This window comes from Pinus tabuliformis, chromosome 5_2 (assembly GCF_031772625.1).
Source record: "Pinus tabuliformis cultivar Carrire ecotype Pingquan chromosome 5_2, CPIR1, whole genome shotgun sequence".
Lineage (NCBI taxonomy): Eukaryota > Viridiplantae > Streptophyta > Pinopsida > Pinales > Pinaceae > Pinus > Pinus tabuliformis.
In genome coordinates, this window is record NC_142306.1 from 118735662 (window position 1) to 118749036 (window position 13375).

Sequence of the window (13375 nt, forward strand, 5' to 3'; positions counted from 1 at the left end):
TGCATATTATTGTAATGTTTGAGATTTATGTTGGCATATGAATTTTGAACATGATACAAACCTGGGTAATATGTTGCTCTTTTTTGGTGGAGACCAAGATGATCTTAGTGGAGAGAACAATGGATATTCACATATCCCCAATGATCATAGATAATTGTAGACCAAACTCCAACTGACCATCTAGAGGAATAATAGATTTAACTGATTTGCAAGTGCATTATGGACCTAGCTAGTTATCTGCCACTATATTTTACCTCCATATATCACTTCTTTGGAAATGGCTCTAAGGTGTGAATAAAATTATGAACCCATATTTGAATATGAATCTTCTAAAGTATTTTTTTCAATAAAACAACTTGTGATTTATTGTGTTGAAATACCATTTTTATCATAGATTATTATTCAAGCATCCCTAAGTAGAGATGGGACAAATTCGATTATTATTTCTTTTCATTTCTAGTGTTGTGAGAAAATAGATGGTTAATAGACAAAAATATGGGTGAATTCTATGTTGTAATTATGTGCTTTGGAATTTGCTAAATATGTGCCCTATTCATCATGTGTTGCATGATATGTACAAGAAGTAAAATAATTGTCTACTAGCTTTCTTATCACTACTATTTGTAAAGTGCATCTCAAGTGATTGAAGCCCTAATTTTCAATGGCCCTGACTGGTTGTAGAATTCTCAGTAATGGGTAGAAGGTGCAGACTATGATGCTTTTGGGCATTATTAATAGACATACTGGAACACATGTAAAATGGATTTATTGATAGGTTATGTGAGACCATCTTCTTAATCAACCTTGCTATTCCATACTTTCACTTACTAAGAACATGGGATTACTAGTGTTATTTTCATCTTGTTTTATTTCTATTTACAAGATATTTAAATTTCCAAAAGATCAATCTTAATTCTGTCGAGTTGTTTAAACAAGCTACAGTGATATAAATCACTTATAACTTTGGTGTTTTTCATCTTTTTTCAATAAAACATTTAAGAAATTTCATTTTGATTATGTCATAGACTAATTGATTTTTGGATCATTTCAAGCCTTTTGGCTATGATTTAAACTTAGAATCTCCTTATGGAAGCCTAGTTTATATGGCCCTAGGCTTTACATTGTTGCATCTATTTCTCGTATACATTAAGATCTATCCAACAAGAGTTAAAGGAATCTCTCAAAAAGATAAGTCAAATAATAAGAGATCAAAATAGTTGGAACTGAAATCAACTGAAAAAATAGGAAATGGACCATCAACAATTTTTTGTTTATATGCAAGTTGCTCTTTCTCATTATTGTAGTTATTGTAATATTGTGCTTTCAAAGAAATATTACTGAATCTTTCCAAGCCTTCCATGTTGCATTCATATCCTATGTCTTCCATGTCAAACCCAAGATGAATTTATCCTACAAAATAGCAACACACTTAAATTTGAAATTGGTGATAAAGTTGGGTATAAGGTCATACCGGGTCATTGGAAAAAACCGTATTCCTATGTCTCTAGAAGGAAGTACTTTTTACTACATCCTTAGTAACATGGGAAACTTGTGCCTCATATGTAGGCCCATATTTTACAGGTGCCTTTTTTCTATTTCTAGATGGAAATAAACAATTTGAAAGTCAAGGCTATGTGCTAGTTTGTGAATTTTTTGTGGAAAAGGTATTAGGATCCTTGTCACAATGACAAGGGAATCCTAAAAAACACAAGTTAGCTTCATGATTAAATGCAACATTGGCAACTATTATATACAAGAAGGGGTTGTTGCTTTCCAATCAATCAATACATAAGCATACAAGGGGAGAGATTATCAACTACATGAGTATAGATGTTCAGAATGTTGGTGCTTTTTGTTGGCATATGCATGTAATGTGTTCATATGTTTGTTATTATGTCACTACTTGGAAAACATGCTATGATGATATTCTATATGTGCCAAGCACTACACTTTGTTTTTGTAATAATAGGATGTCTAGTTTTTATGTCATGACTTTATTTCTTAAGAGGAACCATTTTCCTTTTTTATTGAGGCCTCTTATATTCCATGATATAAGTCACATATTTCATCGGGAAAGGTATGGATCAAATATTTATCTAAAAGTTATTTTTTTTTGTCCTAAGAGTGAATACATGAATATGGGTAACATGTTTTTAGTGAAACGTGGTGATGAAAATTTGACTTTTTTTATATTTTTAAAATTTTGAAGCCCTTAAATCTCATATACACCTTCTGAATTTTGATGTGTAATGAAAGAACAATTTGTGGAGAATTTTATTGTCTTTAGGGGTTTTGAAGGGTTTTTTTATGAGAAAACATTATTCTTGTCAGGGAAGAGGTTCTTGATCCAAGCATGGGTCCCTATTTAGATGATGAGGATGTCTAGCTAATAGGATACTTGGATGAATATATCTCAAAGGATCATATTTTCTTATAGCTAGTTATCATAATTATGTCATCGCAAATCTCAAAAAATCACTCTAACAATGATACAAGGTTATATCATGGTGACATGATAGAGACGAATAAGTATTCTCTGGAAATTCCTAACATTTCCACTCATGGATTTGGAAGTCTACATCCACCATCATTTGAGATTAATAATAGTTCTGAGACCTTTCATGTGGCACTTAATGTGAATGTTTTTGTGGGTGTGGGTGTCCATAACATGACATGTAGCACTAACCCAATGAAAGGTGGGTCAAAATATACATTTGGCACTCTTCGTCCTTTCCCTCTATTGAAGTAGGATTAGGGATTAAGGAACATAGAGGTTCATTGCATGTTCCCAAACCAAGCCACAATAGTAATTGGTATAGGACAACTCCCATAAAATGCCATGGGAATAGTATTGCTCTTGTGGTAGGAAAGGACATTTCTCTTTATCAATTTGAGGAATTTATCAACAAAACATTAGTCAGTAAGTTCTTCAATTGAGGTGTTAATATAGATCAGTTGTATTTGTGGATGCAATAATTTGGGTTTCCTTTTCTCATGTATAGTGCCATTATTCATTTAATGTTGAGAGGATGGTATGGTTTTATTATTTGGTATGAAGAGAAAGCATGGAATATATTGGCCCAAATGTATTTTATGAATCATTGTTTTATTGGGCCTATACTATGGCACCTTTTTTTTTATGTGTGGATATCTATAAATCATATAATGGTTTGATTTGGGTAAAATTGCCGTATATCCCACTTGAACTTTGGAATAATGTAGGTATTAAAGCCTTAGGATATGCAATTAGATCCTATATTATAGGTGATGATGTGTATGTAGAGAATAACTTCTGGTTAATGGCCCAGATTCTAGTTGATATCAATGCTACATAAGGTTTATATGAATCAATCCAAATTTTTAGTGGTTATATTTCCTATACTCATATTCTTAACTATATGGACATGTCATTTGTTGTTCTAGATGCCATGCAATGGTCCACTTAATGGTGGATTATTCTCGATTTTCCATTACTTGACATCATGGGGTGGTTATGTGTAATGGATAAGTTACTCCCAAGGACATGAATGAGGATAATTCACCAAAAGTAGTTCTAGTTGTGGATAGTGGACATCTTGCGATTGATCTAGTCAAGGATATGGTTATTGTGACTCATCCCATGAAAATGCTTATTATGATGCAGCTAGAGGGAGGAGTTCCATAGGGTTAAGCGCGTAGAAATTTCTTGTAACTCACTTGTAATATTATAACATTCTTGTGGTTTCATCAAGACATTTCTCAACATCCCTCATGAGACTCACTAACATATTCTCTCATTTGATGGATTATTACAATTTTTTTCTGTAAGCTTGCTAGGACTTTCTGATTTTCGATTTTACATGTCCATTATTCAACCCACTATCGGGGGGGTAGCACAAGATTCAAACCCAAGATCTCTGGTTCGGTGAGACTTCATTCCACGACCATCGCCACTTGAGCTACCTAAGGCGGATGATTATTACAGTATTTTTAACCAAATAGGTATTTTTCATATCTATCTTCGTCAAGTGACAAAAGTTTAAGTAGGATAAAATAAATTGAGAAAACATCTTCTACGTCATCTAGTAAGCGAAGATCAATTGGAGGTGAAAAGATTAAAAGAAAATTCCATAGACGTGTGGATTTGTTTGTCACTAAAGAGGGGTCATCTTCTTATGATAATGAGAGCATAGATGACATCAAGGTTCCCTTGAGGTACAAACATCTAGTGAAGCAATGGGCACCCAATGATCTTCCTGAAATAAACACTGATTTTTAAGTCAATGAAAGGATATACCACATTTCCCCATTGTCATTACATGGTTTGGGGCTATTTTACATGGATGGCATAAAGGTATGATACGGAAGATTAATTGAATTGATGGAGTATGTCAAACCCTGTTACAACTACAATGATTGGGTATGGCTAGTCCAATATACCAAAAGTATGTGAAGATATGGAGTGGTCGTAAATTATATACAACTAAAAGACAATGATCAAAATAAAGCTGCAACTATGTATATTAACGGAAGGCCAAAAGCAGCAAGGAATATTGTAGGGTTTATGAATATTACACGGCTCATGACCACAAATAAGCAACCCAATTGCATATTCAAGGGGCGTAAAGGAAACTGTGTACTCATATATGCCATTAAATCAATAGTTGTGGGGGAAAGAGTTGCTCATTGATTACAATTTGAATTGATTAGCTACAAATATTGCTATTATGGGTCAATATGTATTCAATTTTACCCAACTTGTAAGCGATGTCTATTATATTTTATGATTGTGATTTTAATATGTCATGGTTATAATATTGTGGAATGTTAATCAAGGTCAAAGGGCACCAACCCAACAACAGGTAAAAATCAATGTAGTTGTATGTAAAATAATATAACCACGAGATTTATTCTAGAGTAGCATTTTATCCATTATAGAGTAAGTCAAATTGATATTTTTAGGCATCATATAACTAAATGAAAGATTCACTATGCATATGACCAACTTGAGCAAATGAATTCATTTATCCTTTCCAAAGTATTGTTTCTATACAATATGGAAAATATATTGATCCTATCGTAATGCCTCTTCCAAGAGCCTTCCAAGATGATGAAGTTTTTATAAATTTAAAACCTTTTATATTGGTCATGATATAACGTGTAGTTTCTATATAAATTTAGACATATATCAGTAGTGGTTTTTTTATTAATATAATTATGATTAATTATGGATGAATTACTTGATTTTTTTTAATATGTCATAATGAACTTCGAGATATCATAATATTTAAGAGAAAATATTTAACTGGCTAAACTTCCCCTCTTATGTAAAAATGGACTTTTTATTGATCTAAAAAATTTCATCAAATTCAAATCTTTGAATGTTTCTAGTTGGGGATGGTGGTATAAAATTAAAAATTACACTTATTTGATAAACATTGTTATAAGGGAAAGGAACTAGCCTTAGAGCAGTCCATAGATGCTCCTGAGGAATAGCTTACTAAAGAAGAAACTTTTATGTCTGTCGATCTGATCCAAACTACAAAGAAGCTTCTAATGAAAGAAAACAAGAAATTCAGTTATTTAGTTCTTTAGTTTTGATTGAGTTGTATACAAAAGAGATAAGAGGCCAAATCAAAACCTTGTAACTCCAAATTCATCAGTGTATATTTTCCTGTAGATTCACAGCTCATGTAATGTACTAAAATACAAGACCGAATCTACTCTACTCTTTAAATAGCAAAAACCAAGAATTGATGAAAATAATAGTCGACAAGATTAAGACAATCAAAGACACGTAGCAAAATTGTTTCTATAGGGAAATCCACTACTCAAAACCTCGACTATCTATTACATTAATCATAAATCTGAGTGATAATACAAACCTTGTTCTCACAAGAACAATTTCACACAAGTATGATCAACTTTGTGCCTCACAAACCCGCACTGACCGACACTTAGCCAATTTTTTTTTCCTATTGAGCCCCTATTTCTTGTGCAATTCCTAGACTGAATAGCCCATATTAATTGGGAATTCATTGTTTCCAAAAATGTGCAATCCAATCTAGGTCCTCTTCTTAATTGCATGCATGATATATACACTCTGGTAAATCATACAACTGATAGTACATTGTCCCTGCACTCTAGTCTCAACTAGGTATTTGTCATAACTAACATGCATGATTTTCTGATGAGTGAATCTTTAGTTATCTAGAGTAGCACCTGTGGATGCACTAGTGCACTAACTAACTACTAATCCTCTACTAGTTCCACAAACAGTTAGAACTAGTTTAATTGTCTATAACTTAGTAAACTGAGTTATTCTAATTACGACTCAACTAAACTCATCCTAGACCCCTAAAATTTAGGGAGAACATATACATGGCTTCCAAAAGACTTCCAACTCAAAATTCCTAAGCTAATTAATTCAATTAAACTTAATTAATTATTACAAGTTGTTATGAGAATATAATTCTATTTTAATTCATAGTTTAATTCAAGGACAAATTAAACTAAAATTTCTTGTTTCCATTTCTCAACACTCCCTCTCAACAAGAAAGGGATTATCAGCTACCTCGATCCTATCTCCCTGAAACTTGAATTTACATCTTAACAATGCCTTTGTCAAAATTTCATCATCTTGCTCCTCCGTGGGAACGTACTCAACAACATAATCCACTTCAATACACAATCTCTAAGATGATGATATCAGATATCAATATACTTGGACCGATCATGAAAAATTGGAGCTTTAGAGAGTTTGATACAACTCTAATTATCACATTAAATCAAAGTTGGATCCATCTGTTGACCAAACAAACCAACCATAATCTTCCTCATCCAGATCGCCTCACATGCTTCCTAACTTGTAGCCATGTACTCTACCTCTGCCGAACTGAGTGCAATCAATCTTTGTTTCCTGTTGTACCAAGAAACTTCCATTGACCCAATACTGAAGATCCCTCCTGTTGTGATCTTCCTGTAGGATGGAATCCCTTCCCAATCTACATCGATGAAGCCTTGAAGCTTCACTACCTCTGTCCATATATACCGCAATCCATATTGAGTAGTGCCCTTGAGGTATCTCAACACATGCTTTGTCACCTTCCAATATAGCTTGGTAGGCCTAACCATCGCTTGACTAAGTTGGTTAACTGCATAGCACATATCCAGTCGTGTGTTCACCAAATACATGAGAGAAACCACAAGCTTCTTGTAAACAGTATCTTCCACTACTTCCCCTGAAGTAGCATTATCCTTCCTCCAATTACCTGCTAGAGGAATCTCTATGGGTTTGTTGCTCTCCATGCGGAATCTCTTGAGTATCTCATTGGCATACCTGTCGTGAGACACAAAAAATTCCCCATCACCTTGCCATACTTCCATTCCCATAAAGTAATACATGAGCCCCATGTCCTTCATCTCAACCTTGCAAGACTTGATCAGCTCATCATCACCTATCATAATCAAATCGTTGACATACAACACAATGATCAACAATTTACCTTCCACCACTATGTGCTACAGGTTCGCATTCTCTTCACTCTTGGTGAAGCCCAAACCGGTGAAGTAGTTATCGATCTTGATGTACCAAGCATGGGGGGCATGCTTTAGTCCATACAATGACCTCTTGAACCGACACACATGCAACGAAGGTCTCAAAACCTTCAAGTTGCTGTATGTACACATCTTCCTCAATCATTCTATTAAGGAAATATGTCTTTACATCCATCTGATGTATCTTCCAACCCATCTACGTTGATAGTGAAAATATAGATCTGATCAATGAGTACCTTGCAATAGGAGCAAAGGTCTCATCATAGTCAACCCCCTCTACCTATGAAAATCCACAGGCCACAAACCTAGCCTTATGCTTCTCCACACTACCATCTACAACTTTCTTTACTTTGTAAAGCCATCGGGATCTCACCACTAACTTGTCCTCCAGTATCGGGACCACATCCCAAACACTGTTATGAACTATGGAGTCATACTCCTCCACCATGGAATCAACCCAAACCGATTACTTCACTGCCTCCTCAAAGGAATATGGATCTATCTCGACACATATATTCATAAGAGACATGTATCCAGTGTACCTCTCAGGTGACCTCCTCTACCTGCACTGAGATGTTGGTTCTCCCACATTCTCCTGTGCATCATGCAATAGCCTTTCACCCTCTCTGGTGTGCTTTCTCGAATATCTAGAAGAATCTACCTTAGTGGATGTCTCCACTCCTGGATCCTCTGCATGTGGCTGCTCCACATCAATCTGAGGCTCCTCAACCTTAGGAGTTAAAATCTCCTCAACCGCATGTATATCAAAATCCCTCTCAAGGGAAACTCACATGGCCTTCTCCTCATCGAATATGACATCCTTGAAAACCATTATTATCCTTATGGTTGGCAAGTACACTCGATAGTTGTAAGGAGTATCAGTGTACTCCACAAATATCCCCAACTCTGTTGTCAGCCCAAGATTCTTCCATGCATCTTTGGTCACATGGAAATACACGGATGACCCAAAAATCCTGAAGTGAACAACATCTAGCCTCTTATCAGAATAAGCCTCCACTGGTGTCTTCATCCCAAGAATTTGATGTCGACTACGATTCCGCAAATAAAATGTTGTGTTGCATGAAACAACCCAAAAGTGTAGTGGTAGGGCCTTATCATACAACATCGCTCGTTCTGCCCCTATAATGCTCTTTTCTTCCTCTCGCCCACCCCATTCTGTTGTGGCTTATGGGGTGTCGTCAACTCCCGTTTAATTCCTTTTGTTGCACAAAATTTCTTAAACTCATTTGAGACATACTCACCAGTGTTATCACTCCTCAAAGCTTTAACCTTCTTGCTAGAATATTTCTCAACCAATGCCTTAAATTCAGAAAACTTTGTGAAATTTTGATCCTTCTTCTGCATGAAAAATATCCAACATTTACAAGAAAATTCATCAAAAATATAACATAATACTTGTGTTTGGCCATGGATGTTGTCGAGAATGGTCCAAACACATCTAAATGGACTTGATCTAGAATCACCTATGCTCGAATGTCTCTGTCATGAAAGGAAGCTGTTAGCACCTGGATTAAACCGCAGGCTGAAGGAAGGCAATACCAAGGTAACCACAAACCACACTTAGCCAAGTAGCTAGCCCTACTAGTCCAGGAGAGCGCTCTCTCCGTAAGGATCTCAGCTAAGATGACTGGATCAATAAAATGATATTAGGCTAGGTATAGTAGCACAAGGTTTGATTTGATTTTGAAGGGTTTTGTTGGATCAGGAGGATCTAAACAGTTAGGGCAAGGAAATTAGGTAAAAATTGCAAGGTATTCAATGGGGCAAGGTAGGCACAAAGCTCAAAACTCTAGGGTTTTGATGAGTGAGGTGATTCAAGACTGGTGAGAATCTAGTAAGAGCATGTGATCAACATGGATCCTTCCTAAACTGAAGAAAATATAAACTGTGAATATTTTCCCAAAGCAGAGCATAAATACTATGGGTTCTACCTATCAAATTGAAAATATCCACTTAAAAGAAATGAAATGATGAAATGGAGTCAACAATACATTCTAAAACATGAAAACATAAGAAAAACTGAACTGAACATCATACCACACGGATCCCAAAGAAATAGCTGCAATTTTTCCTTAATCTACTGCTAAACTGATACAAATTGATGTCTACTCAAAGCATAAGCATCCAGCTGAGTCCAACCCTTTACAATGAGAAAGAAGAAGAAGATATAGACATTGATTCAACCTCTCCCATCCTCAGGGGTTGAATCCCTAATATGAGGAGCTAATCTAACCAAAATTGAACAAGAAACTAGAATCTATGCATCTTAACAACTTGCCTCTAAAAGTGAGGAAATTGATTCATTTGTGCTCAAAATGACTTTTAATCTAATGAATCTAACTTCTAATACTTATTATCCATCATATTACAAGCTTAGTCGTCATTTACATCATTAAAACACCCTCCATGATAGAAAACCCAAAATTACAGTCAAGGCATAGTGAAATGGAAACCCGGTGCAATTTTTGTCCTATGCACAACGCCCAAGCCCTATGCGCAGCGCCTCTTGCAAGTCCATTTTGGAGGCCTTCCCGGTATCCAAATTGAGCTCATGATAGCCCATTGGAAAGATATTCAAGCCATTTTTCTAGAAAATCTTTAATTCCTTCATTTGAAGCTCATTTGACCCCTCAAAATCTGATTCTCCCAAGAATTCTTCTATGTGTCCAAAAAAAGGCAGAAAGATCATTTGCAGAGTGTTTTTTGACCTTTTGGTTGACCAGTTTTGCTCCAAAAGCTTAGAAAATGCACTGGGTGCATGTAATCATCACTCTGAATCCAAAAATGCAAACCATTCTCTCATTGGGTGTCCCTAATAAAATCGCAACACCAGCATAGAGCCAAAATTCCTGTGTCAAAACTGCCAAAATTGTCAAAAGGAAAAAATTCTTCAAAATTTGTTCAAAATTTGTGGAAAATACCACCATCAAGTATCTTGATCATCCAAGGAAGCTTTAGCAAGCAACCTAAGCCTATCCTCCTCCTTTTTTCCTTTGAGTGCACATCTTAGCCTTGCTTTCATTTGCTTGACCCTTATATTACAAATTTTGTTCCGGGTCCTGTAATGGTAAGCCATATGCCTGATGATTTGGTTGTCCCTGTTAGCCCTTTGTAACAACTTCTCTAAATGAAAATTGACCCTTTCAAGCCAAGTTTCTCTATCCTCCTCAATTTCCTTCCCAATTCTCTGTTTTGTAGTCAAGGTGACCGATGTTTCTTCCTCTTGCATTACTGATTTTCCCTTGTCACTTTACCTCTTTTCTTTGAGAAGTTCCACTTCCATGAGGACCTGCTTATCACTCAGTTGCTTGTTCTCTTATTCAAGATATGAAATGACATACTTATCTCTCACCAAGTGGTCCATCAATGCTTGGATATGTGCATCTTTCTCCTGTATGATTATGTTTTCCTTTGTTACCTCATCTTGAGCCTCCAAGTCAAGTGTCTCAATGCCATGATGGATATGTGGCTGTTATGGTTCATCATGTTCCATCAAATCAAAATCCCTCTCCTCCTCATCATCAATACTTTCCTCCAGCATCTTTTCCTTCCCTTTATGCAGTTGTTTCACCTGTTGTACCTGATGTGTTGATGAAGAAAGTAAATCCCCTTCCACACTTTGTGGAGCAAGCGTTTGCTTATGAGTTGATGAAGAAGGCAAGGTCTCTTCCACACCCAGTGGAGCCAACACTTTCCTATCTGGTGAAAACAATTTTCTATCCCCCCTCTGATATATCTTGTAGGTTTTTGGCACTTCAGTGACTCTAGTCTCTTTGACCTTGTCATCTTTCTTTACCTAAGCACTGCTGGAAGGTTTTTATGATTCTTGAGACACTGGTGGAGGAATTTTAGGACCCCTGAAAATGTCATTGGCAATGAATGTCTCCCAGGATATGTTAAGGAGATTAAGATGATGTAGCACAATCATCTTGATCAGGGAATAGTGATAGAGACAATTCATCTGTTGGGGGTAGGTCTTTTTCTGTACAATGTAAGCCATCTTCTCAATGTTCCTGAATAAGAAATAAGGAATGTTCAACATCCTCACCCTTGTAAAATGCATAAGAAGCCTAATGTGATAGGTGTACAATCTAGAAAATCTACCCTCACATGTGAAATATTTCATAATGATCTTCATCAGAGGGGCATACTTGTCTTCAAGGAACTTGAAAGGAAAGGTCCTCTTATTTTCATTTCTGTACCTAGATTTGATGTAGGGATCATAATAGTGTTCATTTAAATATTGTGCCTTATACAATTTCTCTCCCACATTTGGAATCCTTGTTGCATCCACAATGATGGAGGATGAAACTGTAAATGTCACCCCAGCAAGAGTTACCTTGTTATCATGGAGATTCGCTACAAAAAGCCTGGTGAGCTCAGGATGATGTTAAACTCTTTCCACCTAATCACATAACTCATAACACCCTAGATGCCTTAAACAAGTGCTAGTCATATGAGAGGCCAGCAACTCTCTGAGGTTATATGTTTCTTTCCTAATAATCCTGCCCCCCTTGTGTGGTTTTCTCTGATGCTAAGGTTTATCTCTTGAACTATCACTGCCACTGTTTTCCTCCTCATAATATTTGTCTTGTTTGTCCATGTTTGCCAAGTTTTCAAGATGTGTACCCCTAGAGAAGGTATGAAAGGAGTGAGTATTGGTGATTAGGGATAAGGGAAGGGGAAATGAACTTATGTGGTATTGGTGGACTATATAGACTATGAAAATGAGAGGGAGAGTATAGACTATCAAAATGAGAGAGAGGGACTAGGGTTTTAAGATGTTGCTTTGGGGATGAGGGAATAAGGGATATGGAGGGATATGTAGGAGGGGTTAGGGTTTTAGGAATAGGTGAAGGGATGTATAGGAGGAATTAGGGTTTTAAGGAATAAGTGGAGGGATTCTAGGGTTTCAGTTTTGCCATAGCAAATCAACCTCAAACAAATGAATTGAATGCCAAGAGAATAGTTTAGGGGTTATACTTACTTGTCTATCGGCTAAAGAAGGCAAACACAATGTTTTGGGTGGTAAGCAGAGCGTTTTGGCCCTTGTTGGACCTATTAACAATGCCATCTATAGGTGTGTTGTGGCTAGCGACAACCCCCCTTTTTATTTGGTGTTATTACTAATACTAAATAAGTGGGGACCCTTAGTAAAAAATTTAAAAATTAATTAGTGCTTGTATATCCTTTTTAATAAAACTTACCATCATAAACTTAGGAAAATACCCTTGAAAAACCTAAAAAGTTTAAGTTTCATGATAAGGTAAGACAAAACCTTTCCTTAAGAAAAATTGCATCGCAAAAAGGATAACAGGATACCTCCTTGCAAGCCGAATTCTAAGATTGCAAGATCACGATGCGAGACTACTTATTAAAAAAAAACATATATCGCATCGCATGCATCAATGACTGCTTACACTGAAAAATCTTAAATCACGGATATGTGATGGCATATATCGCAAAATCACATTTCGCAGAAAACACTTTAACAGAAAATTATCATATGCCACGCTCCTGCGATATTGTGATTTTGCGATAGAGCGGCAAAGTGATATTGCGATAATGTGACATAGCGATCTGCGATATTGCGAAACAAATCGCAAAATCACTTCATCGCAAATCTTTAGGGCTCATTATTCGAGAAAATTGTTTCCATAAAGCAAGACCTGGTTATACGCGTTAATGCTAATTAATGAGTTAGTTTCCAGTTGTTAATGAAATATGGTTTTGTGCTTATCAAAAATCCAGTTCACGTAAGGTGGTATATTTTATATGTCTTTAGAATTTAAATATTTCCCATCACCTTTCCTTATCA